The following is a 27,397-nucleotide window of genomic DNA, read 5'->3' on the forward strand; positions in this document are numbered from 1 at the left end:
TTTATCAGAAGACAAAGGAGTGAAAGTGCTTCAAAGTAAAGCAATTGAAGTGGGGGGTGGGGTTGGAGGGGTTGGCCTCATGGTACTTGGGATATGTAACCTAGATTTATCTCAGTATTTGGCCCCTTCTCCAATCCTACAAGAACTTTCTAGTTTGCTACCCAATACCTATAAACAAATTGGCTTGCAAAAAACACCAGCTGCTATACTATTAAAATTCCTCTTTTGCTTTGATTCCTTGTTGTGTCTTGGTTGCCAAGACTTGGTGGTGTTTTAATAATATGATTCTTAAATGTTGGAATGCTTTGCATAATGTTTAATTTTAACATGATCGATGAAAATAAAAATGAGCAACTCTTCCCCTATACTGTACTTAGTCAGTTGATTAATTGATTTGGGGTTTACTACTCTAAGTTGCCAATAGAAATAGTTGTTTGAGAGCAGAGCTGGCCTCTGGCAACTTTTAGAAGTCAATGAAGCTTTCTAGCCTCATTGTTATTCCTTGGGACTCGTGCAGAGCCTCTAGATCCTCAAAGCCTCCTAAGCTCATTTACTCCATTTTTATGAGGAACCCCTGACCCTTGCTTCATGTACATCTAGACTTTCTTATGCTCTACAATCCACAGCAGCTCTCTTAATCAGGCTCTTGTCCTCATCTCCATCATCAAAGCCTAGCTGTTTTGTTTATCATTTTTGTCAGCTTCAGACTATATTTTTTCTGACGTTATAAGCTAAGGTAGTATGAAAATGGCTATTATTAATGTTTTTCCTTTCAGATAGCATAATTACTTTTAACTATCTTGTATATCTTTTATATCATTTATATCCTAAAGGAGGAAGTACAGTGGGAATTCAGGTATTGTTTGAGAAAAGCTTTCAGCGAGTTACTTCATGTATGGATTTCTTTTTTTCTTTTTTATTCACCAGAAGAAGCAAAACAGTGATTGGATAGGAGCCACAAACATTTTTTTGTTTGTTTGTTTGGTTGGTTGGTTTAACCTTCAGAGTTTTGGGGCATTTTTTTAACCATTAGTAGCTAACATATATAAACATGAATTTCTGGCTTCTCTTGGTGAATCTGAAGTTGTAGTTCCTCCTGGTCCATGTCCTGTCCTGGCAAAAGTTGGCTGGTGCTGAGTGACAGCTGCCTCCTTTGAGTGGGTCCTGCCCTCTTACTGAGAAGTACAGTTCTACTTTTCTCATATTCTTTACCTCATTGACCCTGCCTGGTATTTGTGTTTGGAATTCCTGGTCCAGTTGGTCTGTGTATATGCCTGTCCTTAGATTTAGGGAGCAAATAAAACTAATTAATAAACTAAATAGTCTGCTTTGACATCAAACTAATTTTTAAATATCAATCAGAAAAAAATCTTTTTAAAAAATGTTTTTAATGTTTGTTTTTGAGAGTCAGAGAGAGAGAGAAAGAAAGAGAGAGAGAGGGAGGGAGGGAGGGAGGGAGGGCACAAGCAGGGAGGGGCAGGGAGAGAGGGAGACACAGAATCTGAAGCAGGCTCTAGTCTCTGAGCTGTCACTAGAGTCCATGAAGGGATCTAACTCACAAACTGCGAGATCATGACTTGAGCTGAAGTTGGACGCTTAGCTGACTAAGCCACCCAGGCACCCCAGAAAAAATTATTTTAGAGTAATAAGTTGGCTAAATCTTTTAAAATCACAAGTATGTTATTGTATTACTACAGTCAAAATTAAGCATTATACAGAAAACAAACAAATTTGTCTGTTGAGAGGATTATCATACTTTGCAGGTATATTTTAGGCCTATTGGTAACTGAGCCCATAGTAAAAAGAGGAAAAGGAGAAGTTGAGTTATCTCAACAAAGCTTCTGCTAACAGTCCACTTTGATGAAAACTTTGGAAAACATAAAAATTGAAAGCCTCTCAGAATGAAAGGTGGATATTTAATTTCGCTTAAGAATTAAGGCAGAAAGTTAAGTAAAACTAAAAAAAAGATAGGCTTTTAATAGGAAAGGCAATAAGATTACCAAGCAAGATATCCCAACACATTACAAACCAGTTGTGCTAATGTATGCTTTCCAATAAAAAAAATAATTTTCCTGAGGCGCCTGGGTGGCTTAGTCGGTTAAGCGTCCGACTTTCGCTTAGGTCATGATCTCGCGGTTCGTGGGTTCGAGCCCCGCGTCGGGCTCTGTGCTGACTGCCAGCTCAGAGTCTGGAGCCTGTTTCAGATTCTGTGACTCCCTCTCTCTCTGACCCTCCCCTGCTCACACTGTCTCTCTATTCTAGAAATAAATAAAACATTAAAAAATAATAATAATAATTTTCCTTATTAACCTTTATGATTGAAGTTATTATAAAACAGATGAACTTATAACTGAAATTTTTAAAAATTCTTTGTTCAATGCAGAATTTCTTTTGAAGCAAGGAAAGCAGATAATAAAGGCTAACCTTAGTTTAAAGTAGACTGCAGTAGAACCAAGCCAGAGAACTTTTGAGTGCATATGGTTGGGTAGAAGAGAAAAGTAGGTATGAAGGTGCTCATAAAGTGTGGTATGTGTAAATCCTTTTTAATCTCAGAAACAAATATTGGGTTTTCTCATCTCAAAATTTGTTTTTGTTTACTCACAGTAGGTTTTTCCAGGGGCTTTCAATGTTTCTTCAATCCAAGAAAGAAGAGGCAGGCAAATATCACTTTGAGGATGTGGGGGTGTGTGTGTGCAATGAAGGTATTTGTCTATTTTCTATAATTGTTTTACTAAACAGGTTTTGAGGTTTTTATTGTTCTTTATTTTTGTGAGTAGGTATTACCTTTGTTAACAACTTCCAATTCTGATTTTGAAACATGTCAACATTGTGAGAAATGGACTTTTTTTTTTTTTTTTGAAAAGCAGAGTATTTGCTCTGGGCCAGAAACTCAATGACCTATTCAAAACCTTCTCTATTACTTTTTTTGGTTTTTAGCTGTAAGCTATTATCTAAATGTCTAAGCCTCCTCCCTAAAGTGTCATTTTGATAGGCAATGGATTTGAACATTGGGTTTTGAAGCCAGGAGCCTAAATCAATTATTGCCCTTTTCTTTCTGCAGTTGTTTATTAGTTTAATTTATACCGTGTTAGAAAGAGAGATATAGAAATTTAACTCTGGATTGGGAGTTTCTGGTTTCTTTTTCATTCAGTTAGCAGTTTGGGCGGCAGAATCAGCTAAAGAAATAGAACTGCAGGGGTCCTGACTTGAGACATGAAGCTTGCTCATTCACTCTATGTCTCTACAATATTTTCCAAGGCATTTGGAGATGTGCAAGGGGCTGGCCTTCCTGAGCTTAGGGTTTGGTACTTACAGGAAACCTAGGAGATCATTTCTTTTGTAGGGTTAAAAGGAGAGATGGCAGGCCCAAAATAGAGTCACTTGTGCTAAACCCCAGGTCAGTAAACCACGACTTAATACCGAACATAATTGCAGTTTCAAAACTGAAGGAATATAACCTTAAATCAATTAACATGGAATTAACCTGGTCAGCACTAGTGAAATAATCTATTCCATAGACCATTTCCATTCCCTTTAGAAAGGGGACTAAATCTGAAACAACCTGTTCTTTGCCAATAATACCTTTTTCAGCACCCTTTCCACCTTTAAACAACTTTCTTTTTCCACATCTTGGTAGAATTCCTTTATGCTGCTAGATGGGGAACACCCTGATTCATGAATTGGTGAATAAAGTCAATTTGATCTTTAAATTTACTCAATTGCATTTTTGTTATTTGATATTATATTTTCCCTTTGACTGTCCTTGGGTCCTTCATTCCCTCCCATATCTTTCCTAAAGCATGGGTTTATTTTATGTGTTAAAATTAAATACAAAATGGAGACCAGACTTGAGAATTAATTCCCCTCAAGCAGACAAAACCATATAAGCCACATAAGCAAAACAAAGTAGCTTATTCCATGAACATAAGCTAAACTTAAGTTGTAAATGCCTCTGACAATCATAAAAGAAACTTATGTCATCTTCCTAAAAATAATATGAGATGATCACCTTTAACCAATCCCCTGCCTTCTAAAAACTTGAGTTGTAATGACTGATGATCGTAAAGGGTTAACAGCTTCTTCATTTTTCCTGTATAAGGCATCCTGTAACGTCATGTCCCTGAGTCTCACACCAGTCTTTGAATTTGAAAGCTCACATTTCATGAACTGTTCTTACATGTGCAATAAACTCTTTCTAAATACTATTTATTGACTTGGTGGTTTTAACTTTGCTATTTCTGGATTTATTACACATGTGAAAAAGTCACAATATTTATCAATATTTTCCACACTTGTTATAAAAAGAACTGAATTTTTCAGACATATCATTTGAAACTTATGTTTGAATTGTGAAAATTGGCTTTTATATCACTAAAAACTCTAGGGACCTCAGAGGTATATGGGCAGCCTCTTATTAAAATATCTATGTAACTTACAGTTTCTTCTCTATTAAAGTAACACAAAGTCACAGTAGAAATATTAGAGAAAACTTAAAAAATATTAAGAAAATAGAATCATCCATAATTTTACACAGAGGTAAATCTGATATATTTCCTTCAAATATATTTTATGTGTTATTTTACATTTGCATTTTTTTTTTTACAAAATTCAAAGTCATGCTATGCACTTTTGTATTCTGATTTTTAAAAATTAACATTTTGGGGGCACCAGGGTGTCTCAGTCATTTAAGCGCGTCAGATTCAGCTCAGGTCATGATCTCACCGTTCATGAGTTTGAGCCCCAAATTGGGCTGTGTCCTGACAGTCTGGAGCCTGAAGCCTACTTTGGATTCTGTGTCTCCCTTTCTCTCTGCCCCTCCCCTCCTTGAGCTCTGTCTCTCTCTTCCTCTCAAAAATGAATAAACATTAAAATTTTTTTAATTAAAAAAATTAACATTTTATCATGAAAACTTCCCTGAATTACATTTACACTCTTCAAAATCATTTTGTTTTCTTTGTTTTTTGTTTTTTAAAGTTTATGCATTTATTTTGAGGGAGGGGGAGGGATAGAGAGAGAGGGACAGAAAGAGAATCCTGAGCAGGCTCCGCACTGCCAGAGCCCAACTTGGGACTTGAATTCAGGAACTGTGAGATGGTGACCTGAGATGAAATCAAGAATACATGTTTAACCAAGTGAACCACCCAGGCACCCCCAAAAACATTTTGAATAGCTGAACAGCATTCTGTTTATAGAAGGAACATAATTTAATTAAGTACTTATTTTCACTCATTTACATCACTTCCAATAATTTCATATTATAAATGATTCTGTGACATCTTTTTACCTAAATGTTTTCTGTGGTCCTTTAATTATTTCCTTTGAATAACTTTCTCAGAGTAGAGTCATTGAAACTGTCTCACTAAAACACCAATGACCTCCAGGTTTCAAAATCCCAAGGACCCTTTTTATCTTTGTATTATTCTGACTTTTCAGAAGTGTACCCACAACACTTTTTTTTTCACCGGTAATTCAGCAATTTCACTAGCAACATCCTTTTCTCCCTCTACTCTTTTCTTAGCCTATTTTATCTACTCCCATGGCTTTAAATATAAACTGCATGTTGACAATTCACTAATTTCTATTTCCCATTAGGTCTTTTTCCTGACTTGTTTTCTCACATCTTCACTTTCAATGTCTCACAGGCATGGTACACCTGACATCTTCAGACTCCATCTCCTTCTCCCCTTCCCAGCCTGTTCCATCTCTGAGGTTTGCCCCTATTAATAAATGAGCCACCACCTTCCCAGGTGCCTCTTGGTTTCTTGCTCACTCTAGAGACTTGTTCTTGACAGGAAATACCTCACAGCCAGGTCTATGAATTCTATATCCAAAATAGATCTCAAGTTTATTTACAAAGAGAGAGAAAGAATCTTAAGCAGCCTCCATGTTCAGTGCAGAGCCCAACGTGGGGTTGGATCCTGGAACACTGGGATCATGACCTGAGCCAAAATCAAGAGTTGGTCATTCAACCAGCTGAGCCACCCAGCTGCCCCTAAAGAAGGTCTTTAATTTGCATTAGAGTATTACTCTTTTTTTTTTATTATCCAATGTATGTTGATAGCTAATGTTGATTGATTAGGGATGGTGTGCAGGTGTATATGTTTGTTTATGTGTGTGTGTGTGTGTGTGTGTGAGAGAGAGAGAGAGAGAGAGAGAGAGAGAGTACTACAGAGAGCATTCTAATTCTTTCTGTCCTAAGTCCCTTACCATCTGTTTGACCTTGCTTATGGAGTATGAATTCACATTTCCACTCTTTTCTATTTTCTGTATATTAATAATTTACTGTAGCTGGAAGTAAGAATCATCTTTATTTTGAGTAATACTTCATGATGGTCAAAACACTTTTATACCATTTTCTTATTAAAATCTCAAATAAGTCCTTGAGTTTGACAGAACAGACATTATTAAACCCATTTTGTAGATGAAGAGATATGAGAGTTTGGTTTGCTTTAATTAGCACTAGTAGAGGGTGTGTCTCAGATTAGAATTTAGCTTTCTTTAATTCTCAGTCCAATATTAATATATTACTCATGATTAAGATAGAACCTTGTAATAATGACCTGCTTTATTTTTGCCATTGCCATTGCTGTGTATTGTGAAATGAGATTGCTTACATTTCAAGTGCTGTTGGTCTTATGTAATTGAAACATTTACTTTTAAAAAATGATGCTAATTTGAGATTGAGAGCACTAGTTAAATTTGTAGCAATGTGTAAAAGATGATTCTGGTTCCTCCAGAATAGACTCAATATTTTCCAAATTTATTTCCCTTCTTAGCATTATAACAAAATTAGATGGTTCTCAACATTCACTGAGAGCTACCTAGACCCACTGATCTTGGCTCAAAGTCTAGCAAGAGGTTAAAGTTTGAGATTTTGGCCCAGACAGCGCAAGCAGGGGAGGATCAGAGAGAGAGAGGGAGATACACAATCTGAAACAGGCTCCAGGCTCTGAGCTAGTTTTCAGCACAGAGCCTGACACGGGACCCAAATCCACGAGCCGCGAGATCATGACCTGAGCAGAAGCCTGATGCTTAACTGACTGAGCCACCCAGGCTCCCCAGAATGTAATCTTTTAAACAAATAAATTAGTCTTCTCAAAGAAAGGACAATGATTTTATATTTCTAATAATGCTATTATTTATTACACTTAATGGCTTTTTTTGCTTCAATGTTCTTGAATGGTAACCTTCATTTTTCTGTATCTAGGGATCTTTTAAACTAGAGTTCCATTTGAATGGTTGTTCAGGATGTTGGCAAGAGTTATAAAGCATTTATATTTTATTCTTGACTGGATTCTGGTGGAGAAATCGAATGGCACAAATGTTGAAAGACTAGCTTGCTGTGGACATAATGAAGCAAGCAAAATGAAATCTCCCAAGGATAAAAGTGTAATGTCCTTTAGTTTTTATCTTTTAGGTACAGGCTTGTGCCACATCTTACTTTCTTGCTTTGGGCAAAAAAGGAGCCAGGGTGAGGGGGCAGGTTCTTATGAAAAATATCAAAAGGGGGAAAGAATAGGGGTATGGTGGAGAGAGAACTGAAATACACCTGGGGCACAGATATCACTGCCCCTAAACTCCCTCTTTTGAATTGAATTTAAATATTCAATTGAATTGGATTGAACTTAAACATCCCTCCAGCATTAATGAGCATTGCGAGTGTATTTTATTCTTTTATTTAAAAAGGTGGCTTCTTGTAATTCATAGCACAATTTGTAGGGGTAAGTTTTCAAACCTGGTTTTAATAAGGAGACCTATGAAAACATTTACATAGAACTGCAGAAGGATGATTCAGATAATCTAGGAGACTTAGCACTATATATGGATCTTTCTCAATTTAAAAAAATATATAGCAATTCTTATTTTTATTTTCATTCCCATGGCAACACACTAACAGAGTCTAGCCAAGGTCTCTGAAACTAGAAAATAATCTTTTCTTTCTGCTTCTAAGAGTTATCTCTTTCTATCTATGTCTTACCTAACTTCAAAAAATAGAAATCTTGAGAGGGTGGGCTGCTGCAGGAGCAGGGAAAATGGGTGATGGACACTGAGGAGGGCATTTGTTAGGATAAACACTGGGTGTTGTATGTAAGTGATGAATCATGGGAATCTATTCCTGATGCCAAGAGCACACTANATAAATATTTAAAGAATAGAAACCTTGCTCATTGTTAAAATGTTTATTGCATAAACTGGATAATTTACAAAAATGTAATGAAGAGAGTAAACAGAAAATAATGCAAAAATTCTACCACTCCACTCAGAAATCAATGTTCTTTTTTGTTGTGTTTTCTTTTGGTCTTCTTTCTTTGTAAAAAAGCAAAAAACAAACAAACAAACAAACAAACATTTAAAATATTTGGGGCAATTTAAAAGTTTTAATTGTTTTCTTTCTTTCACTACTATATGGTGTTTCTTTTTATATAATAACTAATATTCCTCTATAATATAAAAAGTATACTGAACTAAGGCCAAGTCATTAATATGTAATATAAAATCACAGACCTTGGAAAACAACTGTAACCAAGAAATTTTTTGTAGTGTTCTTTTAGTTTTTCTACAGATCTTTGTACGTATAGGTGCTCAAAACATACGCTATTGAGTGAATGTTGAATTTCATTGAAAATAAGCTAAAGGAATAAGAAGCATTATTTTTACTTCTTTTCCCCTATTCATTATTTTGGGTTCTTGAAGAAGCAGATACCAAGATGAGATTACATTGCAAGAAACTGATTGGAGAAAACACCTGTGTTTTAGTCCATCTGGGTTATAACACAGTATGATAGATAAGATGGCTTACAAACAACAAAAATTTAATTCTCAAAGTTCTGGGGCCGGAAAGTCCTTGATCAAGGTGTCACAGATTTCATGTCTGGTGAGAACCTGCTTTTTAGTTCATAGACAGCTGCCTTCTTGCTGTGTCCTAACAGGGTTGAAGGGACAAGGGAGAACTCTGGGGCCCACTCCCATTCGTGAACATTTCATGCTCATGACCTAATCATCTTCCAGAGGATCTGCCTCCTAATACATCATACTGGGGATTAATTTTAGCATATAAATTTTGGGGGGATATAAACATTCAATCGATAGCTTTCCACCATTGTCCTCCCTTTAGTTCATATCCATCTTACATGCACAATACATTCATTCCATCTCAACAGCCCTGACAGTCCAGCATCAACCCAAAAGTATCAAATTCAAAGTCTCATCTAAATACTGTCTAAATCAGATATGGGTGAGACTCAAAGTACAACTCGCCCTGAGGCAAACTCTTCTCCAGCTCTGAATCTGGGAAACCAAACAAATTATGTGCTTCCAAGATAGGCACAGAATAGGCATTTCCGTTCCAAAATGGAGACATAGGGAAGAAGAAGGGGTTAACAGATCCCAAGCAAGTTCAAATTTCATGCAAACTCTGTGAAATCTTAAGGCTTGTAAATAACCCTCTTTGACTCTCCCCTTCAGGCCCATTGAGAAGGCAATGTCACTCCCATGGCTCAGTGGGACAGCACTACAGCACCTTTCTTCCTGGGCCTGGGGCTCTCCTGGGTTGGGGTCTTGAGCCAGAAGCTCTGCTGGAAAACCTTGTCCCTTAAAATCCAGGTGGAGGCAGCCCTGCTTCCCAGGTTCATATGGAGGCAGCCAGAGTGTGCTGCCTATACCCTCTATAGAGGTGGCCAGTGTAGCCTCTGCTGCACAAGGGCCTCCTTAATTGTGCCACTGGAATGCAGGGAGTGGAGGCTGTGATGCGAGGCAGCACTGGGCAGCTCATGCACATTGAGGTCCCAATGGCACTAGTCTTTTGATTTTGAAATTACTCAGCTCCTCCTGTCCCTGACCCTTATACTCTGGGGCCCATCGTGGCTTTGGAAAATCTGATGCTCTCTGAATTGCCTTTGGAATCATTTTTCCATTTGTAGAATAGCTCTCTTGGCTTCTGTTGAGATAGGGGACTAGGTCAATGGTTCACACTTATCAAAAGTGGTTACTTGGCCACACCCTTAGGCTTCTCTTTCTGTCATGCTATCGCAAGTGTTTGCAATATTCATTGGCTGAGATTTCCAAATCTTTAAGTTTTAGTTCCTTCTTGGTTACCAATTCCATTTTTAAGTCATTTCTCCTTTCTCACATTTTACTATAAGCAGTCAGAGGGAGCCAAGCTACACCTTCAACACTTTGCTTAAGAAATTGCTACAGCTAAATATCGAATTTCATTGCTCACAAATTCTACCTTCCCCAAAATACTAGAACACTAACACAATTCAGCCAACGTCTTTACCACTTTATGACAAGGTTTAAGAGAGAGAACAAACAGAGGGTTGATGGAGGGAGTGGGTGGAAGATGGGCTAGATGAATGATGAAGATTAAGGAGGGCACTTGTTATGATGAACACTGGGTGTTATATCTAAGTGATGAATTATTAAATTCTATGCCTGAAATCAATATTGCACTGTATGTTAACTAACAAATAGTTTTTGTTTATTTATTTTGTGTGAGAGAGAAAGGGAGTGGGGAGAGAGGGAGAGAGAGACAGAGAGACAGAGAGAGACAGAGACAGAGACAGAGACAGAGAGAGAGAATTCCAAGCAGTCTTTGCACTGTCAGTTCAGAGTTCGATATGGGCTTGAACTCATGAATCATGAGATTATGACCAGAGCTGAAGTTGGACACTTAACTGATGGGGCCACCCAGGTGCCCCATTACCTAACTAGAATTTAAATAAAATTTTTAAAAGAAAAATAAAAAAGGATTACCTTTTATCCATCCACATGTTCTTCATTTCTGTCTGAGACCTCATTAGAGTGGCCTGTACTATCCACATTTCTGCCAACATTTTGTTCATGATTAGTTAGATATTCCTAAGATGGATGCTGTCTGTCCAGCTCTCTTCTTTTCTTTGGGAGCTGTCACCATAGTCACCCTTAACAGTCTTAACAGTCTATTTATAGCAATGTAGGCTTTTTCTAACATGTACCTCCAAGCTCTTCCAGACTCTACTTGATACCCAGTTCCAAAGCCACCTCCACATTTAGGTAATTCTTATAGCAGCATCCCCAGTTCTTAGTACTGACTTCTTTCTTTCTTTCTGTTACAGCATGGACTGCTGTAACAGAATACTGTAGATGGGGTAGCTTATGAACAACAGAGATTCATTTCATATAATTCTGATGGCTGGAAATCTAAGATCAGGATGCCAGCAGGTTGGATTCTGGTAATGGGGGCCTTTCTGGGTTGTATTGTTACGTGGAGGCAGGGGTGAGAGAGGTCTCTGGGAGGTTTTCATACAGGCAGTAATTTCATTCATGAGGCTCCACCTTCTGATATAATCACGCTCTCAAGGCCCTACCTCCTAACACTATCACATTAGGGGTTCCAATTTCAACATGTGAATTTGGGGGGAGAAGGCAGACAAACATTCAGTCATTAGCAAACAATGAGGGAGAACTGGGAGGGAGCTGGAAGGACTGGAAGAGGCTAAAAGAGCTACTAGCCCATTGCAGGTCTGATCGCTGTGAAGGAGAGACGGTAGGAAAAAGGATTGGACTGTCTGAACCTTGGATTGCAGCACACTTCTAAGAAAGCTGCAGCAAGAAGTTCTTGAGTCAAATTTGCCTGTGAGAGGAGTTTCACATTTTGCAGGAAGGGACATACCTTAGTATTCCTACTACATGGGTTATTGGCTGAGCCTGGGGAAAGCGTGGCCATGGTACTCACACAGGGGATTCAGAGCCCTTGGGGTCCTTGGGCATGGCTCTCCCTGAAGTAGGAGATCTCCCTACTGCACATTCATGGACACTACACCCTAAATTTGGTCTTTACTGGCTTCCACTAAAAGGTTAAAACTCGTATCAGCATCTACTATTTTCTCAACATAGAAGTCTTAGCATCATAAGCGACTTTTCAAGTCTTTTTGACTTTTTCATTACTAACGATCATAAATTTCTCTTCTCGTTCAGTGTTCAGATCAAGCACTATCACCATGTCAAGTTGTTGACAATTGTCATGCAGACTATTACAGCCTCCGTCCACTGGTCTCTGTGCCTCCAGTCACTGGCTCAACAGTGCACTTCACATGCCAGAAAAATATTCCTAAAACATGACTCGCTCTCTTGCTTACAAACATTTCATTTTCACTGTTCTTCAGTTACCTTCAAGACAAATCTAGAATTCATTTACCAAATATACACAGCCCTTCCCAGCCTTAGCTCTTATCACTTCATACTTTGTGTACTCACCTAGTACCATACTGGATTTCTCATGAATCCCTCAGTACATGATTTTTAATGCCCCCAGGCCTTGGATCATGCTCTTCTCTATCCTGGAATTCCCTTCCTATGTTTTCCTCTGATGAATTTAAATTGATACCTGCTCTCCTCTTATCACTGCCCATCTCCCTGGCAGGGATTAAGAAACGTTAAGGATAAGATTTTGTCTTATTTTCTTCAGAAAATTTTATAGCTTTATTGAGATATAATTCAAAAAACATAAAATCCACTCATTAAAGTGATGTTTTTTATTTATATTCTTAATCAATTTTAGAATATTTTTATCACTCCAGAAGGAATCCTATGTCCATGAGCAGTTATTCTCTATTCCTCCCTTTCAGCAGCTCCTGGCTTCTTTCATTTTGCCATAATATTTTCAAGGTTCATCCATATTTTATCAAAACCTCATTTTATTGCAAAATAATATTCCTTTGCATGGACATATCATTTTTACTTATCATTTATCAATTGTTGGACATTTGGGTTGTTCTCATATTAGCTTTTATTAACATTCATGTGTGAGTTTTTGTGTGGACATAAGTTTTCATTTCTCTGTGGCATATACTGAGAAGTAAAATTGCTGGGTCATATGGTAACTTCATGTTTAACTTTTTGAAGAACTGCCAAATTGTTTTGAAAAGCATTTAAAATTTTAAATTCTTACCAGCAGTGTATGAAGGTTTAATTTTCTCCACATTCTCATCAACACTTGTTATAATCAGTGTTTTTTATTCTAGTCATAGTAGTGGGTGTGAAGTGGTATCACATGGCTTTAAGTTACATTTTTTATGGCTTAAGATTATTGTTAAAAATAAAACTCTTAATAATATTGTATTGCATATTTGAAAGTTGCTGAGAGCAAATTTTAAAATTTATTATCACATACAAGATAAACCAACCAAATAAAAAAACCTGGATATATCTTCTTTTTTTTTCTGTTTTTTGAGAGAGAGAAAGAGAGAGAGAGAGAGAGAGAGTGATTAGGGGAGAGTCAGAGAGAGCATCCCCAGGAGGCTCCATGCCCAGCACAGAGCTCAACATGGGGTTCGATCTCACTATTGTGAAATCATGACCTGAGGTGAAATCACAAGTTGAATGCTTAAATGACTGCACCAGCCAACGCTCTCAGCCCCTGATATCTTTTCTCTTACACCTCCTTTGATTGCCTGGATCAGTCCCTTTCTTGTATTCTCATGGTTTTCCATACATGTCACTATTACCCCAAGTATTATATTGGACAGTCACCATTTTTTGGTGTGCAATTCCTTGCTAAACTTTGAGCTCCAAGAACAGAGATTGGTCATATGTTCATTTTTCATTTCTATCTAGATCTCATTTCTCCACTGTGATTAAGAATAGACCGATACCAAGCTATATAAGAATATATCCTTTATATTATCCATTATTTTTATGGCATAGAACCGTCCTTTTCATTCTGCCAGGAAGCTTCCAAGTCTTGGTGTGTAATGGGATATATGTTGGAAAGACATTCTGCACAAAATTAAGATCTTCTACGTGTTTCTACCTGAGTCTTCTCAGAGCTAATCTCCTTGTATGACCCCATTTGCAATGGGGAAATTGAGGCAGTTTACCAGAATAACTTCTTTATTCTCTCTCCACATTATCTTACTCTATTAATCATCCAACAAAATTATTATCTTATTCTATTTATGCTATTTAGTACTTCTAGAAAACAAAAGAGTCTTCTTAGATGTATGTATATTGATGAGATACTTTGTTGGCCATTCTGCTACTACCTTTCAAGATCCTATATCCTATCTTTCTAACTTTTATAGGTCAAAACTTATTACTTTCGGTCTATCCTATAGGTTCTTTAATGAGTACATGATATATCAAAATTACATGCACAAACATACATATTTAAAGTAAAAATTCAAGTGTGTGTATGTGTCTTTGTGTTTGTAAGGGTGGAAAGGTTATTATTTTAACAGTTGCACAAATGTTCTTCTTTGGAAGCTCTATAAACTTATTGGAGATAGAAACTAAGGTCCTGAGGGTGAAGGTTGGAAGACCCCTTCCCCTCCTCTTCCTTCCTTTCTTCCTTTTCTCTTCCTCTCTCTGCCCTTCTTTCATCCCTCCCTCCCATTTTCAAAAATATTTCTTGACCTCTTGCTCTATGGCACTATTCAGGGTAATGGGGACAATAATTAAATCTTAAAATGAAATAGGGAAACAGTTCAACATAAGAAAAAAATACGAATTTGGGGAAGTAGGGTAGAAGAAAAAGTGCAAGAAGAGAAAGCAGAGAGAAAAGAGGGGACACGACAGGCAGCTGAGCCAGCTGGGTTGAGTAACCAGTGAGAAATCCTGGTGGATTGCCAGAAAGATGTTTATTTTATTTGAATACTGGCATATTTTATTTTTTTGACTTTTATTTATTCATTTATTTATTTATCTATTTATTTATTTATACAAATAGTTTATTGTCAAGTTGGTTTCCATATAACACCCAGTGCTCATCCCCACAAGTGCCCNTTGAGAGTGCTGAATACTGGCATATTTTAATCATGGTGATAAGCATTGGAGATATAAAGCCCATTGTCCCTGCCATGTCTGTAGAGTTTTTTTTTTTTTTTAAGTATTCAGGTATAATTTATATAAGGTAAAGTTTACTCATTTAGTGTATAGTTAAAAGAATTTTGTAAGTGCAACAATCATGTAATCAAAACTACAATCAAGCTACAGAACAATTCTATCACCCCACCCTAACATTTCCTAGTACCCCTCAATAGTCTATTTCTCCTCCATCCCCAGCCCTTGAAAATTATTGATCTGTCCTTAGAGTTTGCCTTTCTCAAAGTGTCATGTAAATGGAATTAGAATGTATAGTCTTGTTAGCCTGACCTTTTTTGCCTAGCATAATGCTTCTGAGATTTATCAATATTATTGTATGTACCAACAGATTGCTTGAAGATAGGCTTTCATTTCTCTTGGGTAAATATGTAAGAGTGGGTTTGGGAGTTTCATTGGAAATATTTGTTTAACCTTATATGAAGCTACCAAATGTTTTTCAAAAGTAGTTGTTATCATTTTGCTCTCCTACTAGAGTTCTAATTACTTCACATCATTGGAGATTTTCAAGACTAGGAATGTCTACCATCCTCTTTCTGGTTGTTTCTGGCTGCAATGTTATTTCATTTAGCTCCCCAAATTTTCAGTAATTTATGATATGCCTATTCAGCCCTGCATGGTGGGGGATGATGAGGTACATGAAAATATTGGGAATATGGCCTGTGCCTAGTTCAGCTCACCACAAATGCCCACGCAGAGACTGCTTGTCTTTGAGGGGGATTAGTACCCAGGTACTCTACAGGTCACCAGGAAAGTAATACACTATGAATCAGATTGGAGAGTGATAGAGATAAGATCTTGATGAAGAAAGATAAGTGTCAAGTGGATGGCTCAGGAGTAGACATGATGCCCACCCCTCTTTTCCCAGAATCTAGTGTATTTTGGCAGTTCTGCTGGATCAAGTTTGGACAAAGCTCATGGGAGACAGAAGCCAATTCAAAACTGGGAACTGACTGTGGGGAAGGAATGTGACGGTGACATTAATTATATATGATATAAAAGGCTGTATGATGGTACCCAATTTATATAAGACTTTATTCCTAAAATTATACCAACCCCAGTTCCTGCAGAATGAATAAATGAATGGGTAGGCTTTAGTTTTTAGCAGCATCTGTATATAGCTTCAATCAAATGATTACATTAGTAATCTGTTTTTTTTTTTTTTTGGCTAATAGCCATAATAATGGGTGAAAGCCATATTAATGTTATTTAATTATGGTTTTGATTTGCATTTCCCTTATAATTAGTGATGTTAAACATCTTTCCATGTGCTTGTTGGAAATTTGTATATCTTCTTTGGAGAAATGTTTATTCAATTTCTTTGTCCTTTTGTTTGTTTGGTGTTTTTTTTTTGATAAGTGTAGTCACCATCTATCACCAACAACATTATTACAATGTTATTGACTATATCCCCTCTGCTGTACTTTTCATCTCCATGGTTTATTTTATAATTGGAAGTTTGTACTTCTTAATCCCCTTTATCTATTTCACCTATTCCCCCTACAAACCTTTCCTCTGGCAATCACCAGTTTGTTCCGTGTATTTAAGAATCTGGTTTCTTTTTGTGTTTTTGTTCATTTGGTTTGCTTTTTGGATTCTACATATAGATGAAATCATGTGGTATTTATCCTTCTCTATCTGACTTATTTCACTTAACATAATACCCAGTAGGTCCATTTGTATTGTTGCAAATGACAAGATCTCATTCTTTTTTATGGATGAGTAATAGTTCATTGTATATATATAAAACATATCTTCTTTACCCATTCATCTATCCATGAACACTTACGTTGCTTCTATATCTTGGCTATTGTAAATAATGCTGATATAAAATATAGGGGTGCATATATCTTTTCAAATTATAGTTTTTGTTTTCTTTCCTTAACAATTTTTTTAACATTTATTTATTTTTGAGGGGGGAGGGACAGAGAGAGAGGGAGACACAGAATCATAAGCTGGCTCCAAGCTGTAAGCTGTCAGAACAGAGCCCAAAGTGGTGCTCAAATTCACAAATCCTGAGATCATGACCTGAGCTGAAGTAAGATGCTTAACCGACTAAGCCACCTAGACACCTCTAGCGTTTTTGTTTTCTTTAGGTAAATATCCAGTAGTGGAATTAGTCCATCATATGGTAGTTCTATTTTTAATTTTTTGAGGAACATCCATTTTGTTTTTCTCAGTGGCTGCACCAGCTTGCATTCCCACCAACAGTGCATGTGAATTCGTTTTCCTCCACATTGTCACCAAAGCTTATTATTTTTAAAAATCAGGTTGTTTGCTTTTTTGTTGTTGAATGAGAATCATTCTTAATGGTTCTTTAAAACAGGTATTCTCAATTTTTATTTTGAGAATCAAGGTGAGGCGTGCTTCTAATAAAGTACAAAATTCTTATGTTCCTAAATTATGGCACTTACCACAGGCTGGCTTGTACTATGGCTAATTATCTTCACTTGAACAACTGGAGGACAAGAAACGTTGTTATTGATTCTCATCTGCTAAGTCTTAAGTTCCTAGGAAGGTGGGTAGTGAATCAATTCCAAGAGAGTGAGTTAGGGATGCATAGGTATTTCAGAAAAACTCTCGGGTTTTTCAGGTTTATATTTCTGTGTAATAAACTACCCCACAACTGAGTAGTTTTAAAAAAAGTGAACTATTTAATTTGTTATATTTGTTATGATTGTGTGGGTTGGCATAGTGGTTCTTCTACTAGTCTTCTCATGGCCATTCAGGTCATTGCATTCAACTGGCATCTGGTCTGGATGGGAAGGTCCAACATGGCCTCACCCACGCTGACAGTTTGGGCCTTTGATGAGGAAGGATGTCCAGAAGGCTGAGAAAATTTGTACTGCCATTTGTCAGTCAGTAGTCTAGCCCTAGCTTCTTTACATGGCATACTAGTTCCAAGAATGTTAAAACAGAAGTTGTAAGTTCTGTTAAGATGTAGGTCCAAAACTCACAAAGCACCAAAGTAAAGTAAGTCACAGGCCAGTCCAAACTTCAAGTGGAGGGAAAATAGACAACACCTTTTGATGAGAGGAGGGTACAATCACATTTGTGAAAGGTCATGAGGGATGTGAGGGATCAGTGCCATAATTTTGGGACATGTCTATCACACCAAGTGGTTCTGAGGTGTCTCCAGGAATATGACTCCTCTAGTTTGAAAATCATGTGTATGTAAACTCAACTATTCCAATGACTGTTCTATTGTATTTTTCTCTTTCCTCTACTCTGCAAATGCTCTGATTCTGCATTTATTCCTTACAGCCAGGAGGAATAAGACTGAGAAAGGTAGGTATCTCTTGTGGGAATGCATGAAACTATAGCAACAGATTTGTAAATTCTGTATCAAGATTGTGGGAACAGAAGGAGTCCTAAAGAATGACAGTTATCTGGGCACCTGGGTGGCTTAGTCGGTTGAGCGTCCGACTTTCGCTTAGGTCATGATCTCGCGGTTCGTGGGTTCGAGCCCTGCGTCGGGCTCTGTGCTGACTGCCAGCTCAGAGCCTGGAGCCTATTTCAGAGTCTGTGTGTCTCTCTCTCTGACCCTCCCCTGCTCACGCTGTCTCTCTCTCTCCTAGAAAAAAAAAATGACAGTTATCTATAACATAATTTCTACATTCATTTTTCATGTAAGAAGATAGATAGCTTCTGACCCCAAATTGGAAGAGAATTAATTTTGAGTTGTTTTTATTGACGCACCCACAATGGTTCGCTGATAGGCCTTGTGGCCCACAAAACACATGTATGAGACAGCTGCCTGGATCAGGTACAGATGAGCTGAAAACCTGCACAAAACAAACTGATCCAATAGGGTTTGCATCCTCTACCTTCACTTAATGTGGAGCAAACCAGTGTGAAGCAAAACAAACAAACAAACAAACAAACCAAAAAAATAACACGACCCAAGATCTAGACTTCTCCTTAATGCCAAGTTTTATTACAACTTTGTCTGGGTCAGCTAACAGATCCTACATTTCGGTGTCCTTATTTATAAATTTATAATACATCTCTCAGTGTTGGGAAATGAACTAAAATGACCTAGGTAACAGGTGGCTGTTGCATTATCTGCTAGCTCACATATAGCAACTAGCATCCAGAGCAGGTAAACCAGTAATAAGGTTCTGCTGCTAAATTATGGTACACTGACCTCTGATACTGGCCTACTAACACCTACAAGCAATTTCCAGGTGCTTTTTCTGGCTTCGACTCACTCTGCTTAAGTCACGGCTGCAGCTGCTGCCATGGTTGCTCAAACAAGTCACATTTGGTTGTACTAGTAAATGTATGATGAAAATCAAAAGGAAATGCAAGAATGTCATTCAGTGTATAAAATTTTATTATTTATCACAAGCACATTGTATTATTACTTATCTTGTATGTATATCCAGTTCCTAAACTAGATTGGTTAGTTTTTGAAGGCAGTACTTTGGGCCTTCATGCTATTTGAATCTCCTGCATCCACACTAGCCTCTTCTTAATATTTGGTGTTAATCGAGATCAAAAACTTACTGTATAAAATGTGCACTGGTTCTCTTAAACTGTGGTAATGTCTTGTTACTGGTGGAATTGCATCCACTCCAAATTCATATGTTGAACTCCTAACTCCACTATCTCAGAATGCAACCTTATTTGAAGATTGAATCTTTACTGAAGTAATCAAGTTAAAATGAACTCATTAGGGTGGGCCCTAAGCCAATATGACTAGTGTCCCAACACAGAGAGAAAATTTAGACACAGAGATGTACATAGAGGTAAGACAATGTGAAGAGAGACAGGGAGAGTGCAGCCATCTATAAGCCAGAGTGAAAGGCCTGGAAGAGACCCTTCCCTCACAGTCCTCAGATGGAAGAGAATCTGTTGACACCTTGAGTTTTTGGTTTCCAGCCTCCATAAGTGTGACACAATACATCTTTGTTGTTTAAGCCACCCAGTCTATAGTACTTTGTCATGAGGTCCTAGTGAACTAACACAAGTCTTGGGGAAATGGGTGTGGCTCTGCCCAGTGCCATTCAGTCCCTCATAGAGAGGAGTTGTGTATTGCCAGTGAAGTCATCCGCAATAATCACAATGACAAATACAAGCTAGAGAAGTTCTACAGCCCTCTTATGAGGCCCATATGCCACCTTCTTTCTGATATCCTGTCTGATACATATCTGGAAGAGAAGTAATAAAGATATTTCTAAACTCATATCTTTCTCATCTAAGAGAAAAACTGGAGACTGAGTTATGATTCTTATTTTCAGTTTTGGATTGGATTGCGTTCTTTTCTGTAAGAATCTTTTTCAGGCATAGGGACAGCTTTTTAGCAAATGGATGAATTATATGTTTCTTAGTAAGAGCAAACATTTCTTAATGAGTCAGCATCAGGGTGGGTAATTTGCATCAGTGTTATTTTGTATGATAATAACATAATGAGTGGTGAAAATCCATCATTAATTCATATGGGAACCTGTTAACCAGCTTCAGGAGAGCAAAGAGGCCTCTATGCCAGGTAACCATAATAGGGGGCCACACTGTGCACTTGGAGTAGATCTTAGTGTTATTTTACTTATTTTTGAGATGGAATATATTTTATTCTCACCCTTTTTGCAGTGCATATCTAGTAAATGCCATGAAAATTTATGTTTGAGCTGGCTAAGGGCATGTTGAATGAGTACATGTGAAACATCCTGAGGCTAATTTCATTATCAAATTCAGTGTCTAATGACTAGTTTCGTTGTTTAAAAGCATGGGTATCAGCACCACCACCTCCTCCCTCTACCCCACTTCTTTTCTTTATAATTGTCAGTGTTGTTTTACTGACTAGCTTTTAAAAAAGGAAAATTGTGAGAAATTCAAAACTTAAGGAATCCCAGAGAAAATGATAAACTCTTTTTGCCTGGACTTGCATAATCACCAGGCTTTAGTAAGGAAAGAGATATTATTGCAGCTTTTCTCATACATAAGTAAGAAAATGAAATGAATGAGTGTGTGTGTGTGTGTGTGTGTGTGTGTGTGCACGTTCCTGTGTATATGTGTTGTATGCTGTGAGAAAGATGGAGAAACTCACTTGATGGTGATTCTACATTCTACCCTAATTTTCTTTAAGGAAAGGGGTGAGGAGGCAGCAGAATCAGAATGGAAAGAAGCACTCCTTAGTGAAAAGCCACAGGGCTATAGGGATGGTTAGAGTTATATTCAACTAGAGCATACAGTCTCCATCCTTCAGTTCTGTTTTTACTTAGGAAAAGCCTTTTCTAAGGCTAAGATAATGAAATAAATCTTTCTTTCCTCCTGCATCTTTGAACGAAGTAGCTTAGATAAAGCAGTTTTTGGAAACTATGAGTAACTGTGAGATGTGGTAGTTAGATTTTGTAGAAAGATGTTGTAAGGAGTGGGGTGATAGATATAGATACACTGTAAGTTCTTAAGGAGAAAGTTATTACCTATAGTAAGAAGTGTTACTATTCACAATAGTCTTCTTCAGACAACTGGGTAACATACTTTTTTCTGGTTTTACACTTTTATGCATGCCCATGATTAATTACAGGATTGTGGCTTGGTTAGATTTGTTCTTAGAAGAAAAAAGTTGTGTTCAATTCAAAATATTAAAAAAATATCCACAACAGAGAGCCAAACTGAGAATAAGGATTAATCTTGTATGAGACAACGGGGATGCTTGGAAGAATTTATATTTTATTCCACCACTGCTTAGGTGAAGACAAAACCGGAACATCCAGGATATCAGCAGGCTGTTCACATAGTAGCAAGATATAGTGAGCGTTGGGATAAACAGACCTTGGCCATTTGCTAGCTCTTTGGGTTTGCTCAAGTTATTGAATTCTTCTGAGCCTCAACTTACTCAGTTGTAGAAAGGGGAGAACACTGGCTTATCCATGCTCAAGTGACATACTGAAAGCTCTTGGCTGTTAGTAGGTACCGAATGTTGGCTTTGGGCAGTCCTTGCACTCTTACATCTGTGGTAGGAAGCACTTTAGCAGAATAGAAGAAAAGCAATTGAACTGTTCCCATGAAAAATGCAGGAATTTAGGGAAAAACTTTCCCCATCTGCTTTGTTTTCCAAGCATTTGTCCAGTGAGCAGACTTTCTCACAGAGAACATTTGATTGTGGAGTTCCTTGAGTAAACCATTACATGGAGGAGAAAAAATTAAGGATTCTATTGTTGTCCTTGTGACTACACATTAACATTTACCCTCTTTTATTTTACCTATATTCTGTATGTGACTTTACTTTCTGTCAAAGTAAAAAATATGGAGAAGTCAGAGGTCAGCTTTGTGAAACTCTAGAGTGTTTAAACTTTCTCTTTTGTATTGTGATTGCTCCAGTCTCTGATAAGAATGCTTGAAAGGGAACTAGATCTAATTCAAGAGATAAAGGGCAGATCTCTGACAGAAAATTGCCATTTGAGGGAAGCATTTTCCATTTATACAGTATAACTTATTTTAATCTTTCATATTAGTGTGGCTTTTGAAACATCAAAGTCTGATAAAACTCCAAGAGGCAAGTTTTAGGTAAGATGTATGTCCAGCAGAATGATTTATATATGATATATTTAATTATATAAATAAATGTTATTTCTTCTGAAATGGAAATTTCAGCTATTCTAAGAATCTCTCTAGCCCTGACCCCCACTCTCTTTTATTTGTCTTTTCCTGTAATAACATTTCTGTAATTTAATCAAGTTGCATCCATTCCTTGACCAGAAAGGAACAGACCAGCACAAATAAATTTATGACTTGGCTCTTATTGCATCCCTCATTACTTCTATTTTTTTAATTTTTAAAAAAAATTTTAAAAATGTCTTCTTTATTTCTGAGAGATGGAGAGAGAGAGAGAGAAAGAGAGAGCGAGCAGGGGAGGGTCAGAGAGAGAGGGAGACACAGAATTCGAAGCAGGCTCCAGGCTCTGAGCTGGCTGTCAGCACAGAGCCTGATGCAGGGCTCCATCATGACCTGAGCCAAAGTGAGACACTTAACCAACTGAGCCACCCAGGCGCCCCACTCAGTTTTAATTTGATTGTGTTTATCTCTCCCTAGAGTCCATCCAAAGGATGGGCTTCATGGGGGAAAGGTATGGAATTTATAGACATTGGGTTTCTGTGGGAGTCACTGAAGGATAGTATCTCTTACAACACTTAGTATGTTTAGATCTAGCAGAACATCAAACCGGTCACATCCTTACTCACCTCTAGACATCATTCACTTATTTACTAAGGATTATGAAGAAGGAAGAATAGCTTTTGGATTTGTCTTCTCATGATTATACTAGTTCAAGTAACTTTTCTCAAGGTGTCTGATGAATATTTAAGTATGTACAATATAACTTTTCTTTTGACAAAAATCATAAGCATTCTCCTGTTTAAATTGGTACAACTGAAGAATCACTTGTAATTATTTATTTTAAGCTTTTCTAATACATGATAAAAAAAAAAAAAAAAGAAGAAGGGGGATGCTCAGAGGGATGGAGTGACCTGTACAAAGGCATGAAGTTAGTCAGTGACAGATGGAACTCAAATCTGGATGTCTCACTTTAGTGCTTTTTAATATAAGCCATTCCGTCTTGAGTGGGGATTTGAGTGTCAAGGCAGACTCATTTTGTGAGAAAAAAAATCATATTATTTAGGCAAAGAGTGTAAGGTCTGATGTGTCCTTGGTAAAAGATATTATTTTGGAGTTAGAGAAGCACAATAAAGGTTTCGCTCTGATCTTATCTTAAAAAGCCAGCTCTGTCATTCATTGTTCATCTTAAAAGCTTCAGTTCCATGCCTAGCATGGTTCAGCTCTTGAAGAGTCAGGTAAAGACAAATAAGATATTGTTGAGGGCCTTGAGGAGCTTATAATTCAGCACTGGGCTCTAACTATCTTTCCTCCCACACTGAGTTGGAGGAAGAGATATAAAACTTTTCTAAAAAATAAGAAGACATTAACCTTTTGAAAAGTTTAGCATACAGATCAAAGTAGCCCATACCACTGATTTATAAATCAATATATTTACATTGGAGATGAATATGCTAAATTTTTTGCTAATGGGAATGTGTGACCAAAATGTTTGTAGATTCTGTACAGTGAGAGCAATAGGTAGTGAATTTGCAGATAGGTGTGGGAGAAATAGTTTTTATAACTGGTTTTTATATTATGAAGGATTGATCCTCAAATGGAAAGGAGGAAACTCCCACAGTAATAAATATCATAATTTTTAAAGGGAACAGTATAGTTTGAAAAAAGTGATGCTTTGTCCTATTGCTTCAATTTATTTTTGAAATGAAATACTTAATTTTCAATTTTGCTATGGGATGGTGAGAATTTTTGTTTATCACGAAGAGTCATAGAACATGAAAGAATAAGATAGAGCTATTAGAGATGCTGGCAAGGATGTGGAGAAACGGGCACCTTCCTACACTGTTGGTGGGAATGTAAACTGGTACAGCCCCTCNTAGAGCTATGAAAATTTTTTTAATTTTTTTTTTTTTCTTTGTGAGAGAGAGAGAACCAAGTACAAGTCGGGGAGGGGCATAAAGAGAGGGAGACACAGAATCTGAAGCAGGCTCCAGGCTCTGAGCTGTCAGCACAGAGTCTGATGCAGGGCTCAAACTCAAGAACCATGAGATCATGACCTGAGCCAAAGTCAGATGCTTACCCTAAGGACACACCCAGCCCCTCTGAGAAAGAGCTATTAAGGAAAGTTTAGAAGAAAAAAGGTGGACATTGGAATCAATCATTAGGACACTCATATCTTTGCTGATAATCCTGCTCAAATCCTTTAAACTGAGACTAAGTTTCTTCATTGGTAAAATGAATATAATAGTAACAATTTGGTAAGATTGTGGTGATAATTAAATTGAAATAAAGTATCTGACCATGTCTATACAGTGCCTGATAGATGTTAGACAAAGCAATAAATATTAAAGTTCTTCCTTTGAAATAAGAGATCTTAAGGGTTAAATACAAGTTAATATTAAACATTAGCTTCTAAAGATTAACATTCCATAGGAACCCTTCAGTTGTTTATAAGTGATTTTCACATTGCCTCAAGTTATTAACTGTGACTGTTGACATCTTGATAAGATCTTCATATTCCATAAAGAAGTACACAAAGAAACTGGCAGCATTGTAGTGAGACTTAAAATTCTATTATGGATTTAAAAACGAGTTGAGAGATTAGTAAAACAAGGAAGTGAAAAAGGCAAGTCACAGCATGAAAAGAAATTAATTGTACAACATCCTCACCTTCTATACTGGGACTTGAAATGATCATATTTTCAAAGACCTCTCTGACAAGCAGGGCTGAACGGTTAAGACAGTTAACAGATGATAAATTATTTAGTCAGGGAAAAGATGAGAAAGGAGCTTTAAAGACTTTCAGAACATACTAAATAGATTAGATAATTGTGGAACAAACATAGTTAATTGAGCAAAATAAGAGCAGGTGAAATTCAACATAAGCAAATGTGAAGTAGGGCATGCTGAAGAATAGGATGTAAATCACCTGCACACATTATACATTCCTAATTGATTGTGAAATATCTGGGGAAAAGAACTAACAGTTATTGTGGGTTAAAGAAACAACTTGCCTGGTACCTGAAACCTTTCATAGGGTGAAAGAGCATTTTCTTATTAAGTGCCTTATTTTAATTCTTAAAAATATTATACAGTGACACTTAAACAACATGGATTTGAACTGTGTAGGTCCATGTACATCCAAATTTTTTTGCAATAAATACAATATGATTCTATAAATGCATTTACTCTTCCTTTTGATTTTCTTAATAATGTTATCTTTCTGTAGCTTATTTTACTGTAAGAATACAGTGTATAATACATGCAACACACAAAACATGTTAATCAACTGTTTATGGTAGGCTTCTAGTAAACAGTAGGCTCTTAGTAGTTAAGTTTTGGGGGGGTCAAAAGTTATATGTAAATCTTTGACTATGTGGAGGTAGAAGTGGTCAGCACCCCTAATCCCTGCATTGTTCAAGGTCAAGTGTATTTGTACTCAATGTAGAACATTGCAAAAAGGAATGGGAAAATTCTTGAAAAAAAAACAGCACGTACAACTGGAGTGGAGGGAAAGGAAAGGCACACAAGTAATGTTTGTTGAATATCTAATAGGTGTCAGGCACTGGGGTACCATAGTAAATTGCATCATTTCCCTCAATTTTTACCATTCTCTGTATCTAAGCCCTTTGCTCTATGGCTTTGCAGTTTTCTCCTACCAGAGGTAGATATATTTCCATGGCCCATTAATGTTGAGCTTTCCATGAGGCTTGTTTTAGTTAATCAAATGCCAGCAGACATGATAGGAACAGATGCTTAAATGTGCTTTTGCATGCAATGGACATTCTCACGTGTTTCTGCTATTGCTAGAGATGATGCCTATGGGAGCCAGTGGTCTAAAGATGATGAATGTTCCTTGTAAACCACTAAGACTTTGTAGTGATGGGTGACTTCATGTGTCAACTTGACTGGGCCACAACGTGCCTATTATTCTGGGTGGGTCTGTGAGGGTGTTTTTGGATAAGACAAACATTTGAATCTGAAGACTGAGTGAAGGAAATTGCCCTCTCTGAGTGGGCTTCATTCAATCAGTTGACAGCCTGAATCAAACACAAAGGCTAACCCTCCAGTGAGTAAGAGGAATCTCTTCCTGCCTGAATACTTGAACTAGAACATCAGTCTCTTCCTGCCTCCAACTCAAATGAAACATCAACTCTTCTAGGGTCTAGAGTCTGCTAACTTTTGAACTGGGACTAACATGATCAGCACTGGGTCTCTAGCTTGCTGGCTTCAGACCTTGGAACTTCTCAGCTTCCCTGATCATGTAAGCTAATTCCTTACAATAAACTTCTCTGAGAGGAATTGTGGCCTTGCTAGATTTGTATTTAAAAGAAAAAGTTGCATTCAGTTTGAAATATTAAAAAAATACCCATAATACATTGTGGGTGTGTATATATATATACATGTATACGTGTGTATATGTAAATATGTATATTCACGTATATTATATATATTATAAATATTTATATTCTACTTCTCTGGAGAAGCTAATACATTAGTAGCAAATGACCATTTGCTTCATTAACATTAAGTGGATACATTTATAACATTTGTATGTTACTATCTTACTTAAGTATCACAATTATCCCCTGTGGTAGAATATACCCCTCTTTCACAGATACATAATTACTAAATGCATACATGAATAAATCCTTAGTCAACAATTTGGGGTCCTCTGCAAACTGACTCCCAGTTCACACTTCCACTTTACCTCTCCTTGTCCTTTGGAGACCTCCCATCATTCTACCCTACGGCTCCTGCTGCCCTCCTGGAATGACTGCTCTGCCTCCATCCTTTATCAGTTGAAAATCTTCTTATGGGGGTACCTGGGTGGCTCAGACTCTTGATTTCGGCTAGGTCATGATCTCATGGTTCGTGAGTTTGAGCTCCACACTGACCACACTGACAGTACAGACCTTGATTGGGATTCTCCCTCTCTTCCTGTTTTTCTCACCCTCCCCCACTCAGGCTCACATGCACC

Source organism: Crocuta crocuta, unplaced genomic scaffold, assembly GCF_008692635.1.
Source record: "Crocuta crocuta isolate KB4526 unplaced genomic scaffold, BGI_CrCroc_1.0 scaffold337, whole genome shotgun sequence".
Taxonomy (NCBI): Eukaryota; Metazoa; Chordata; class Mammalia; order Carnivora; family Hyaenidae; genus Crocuta; species Crocuta crocuta.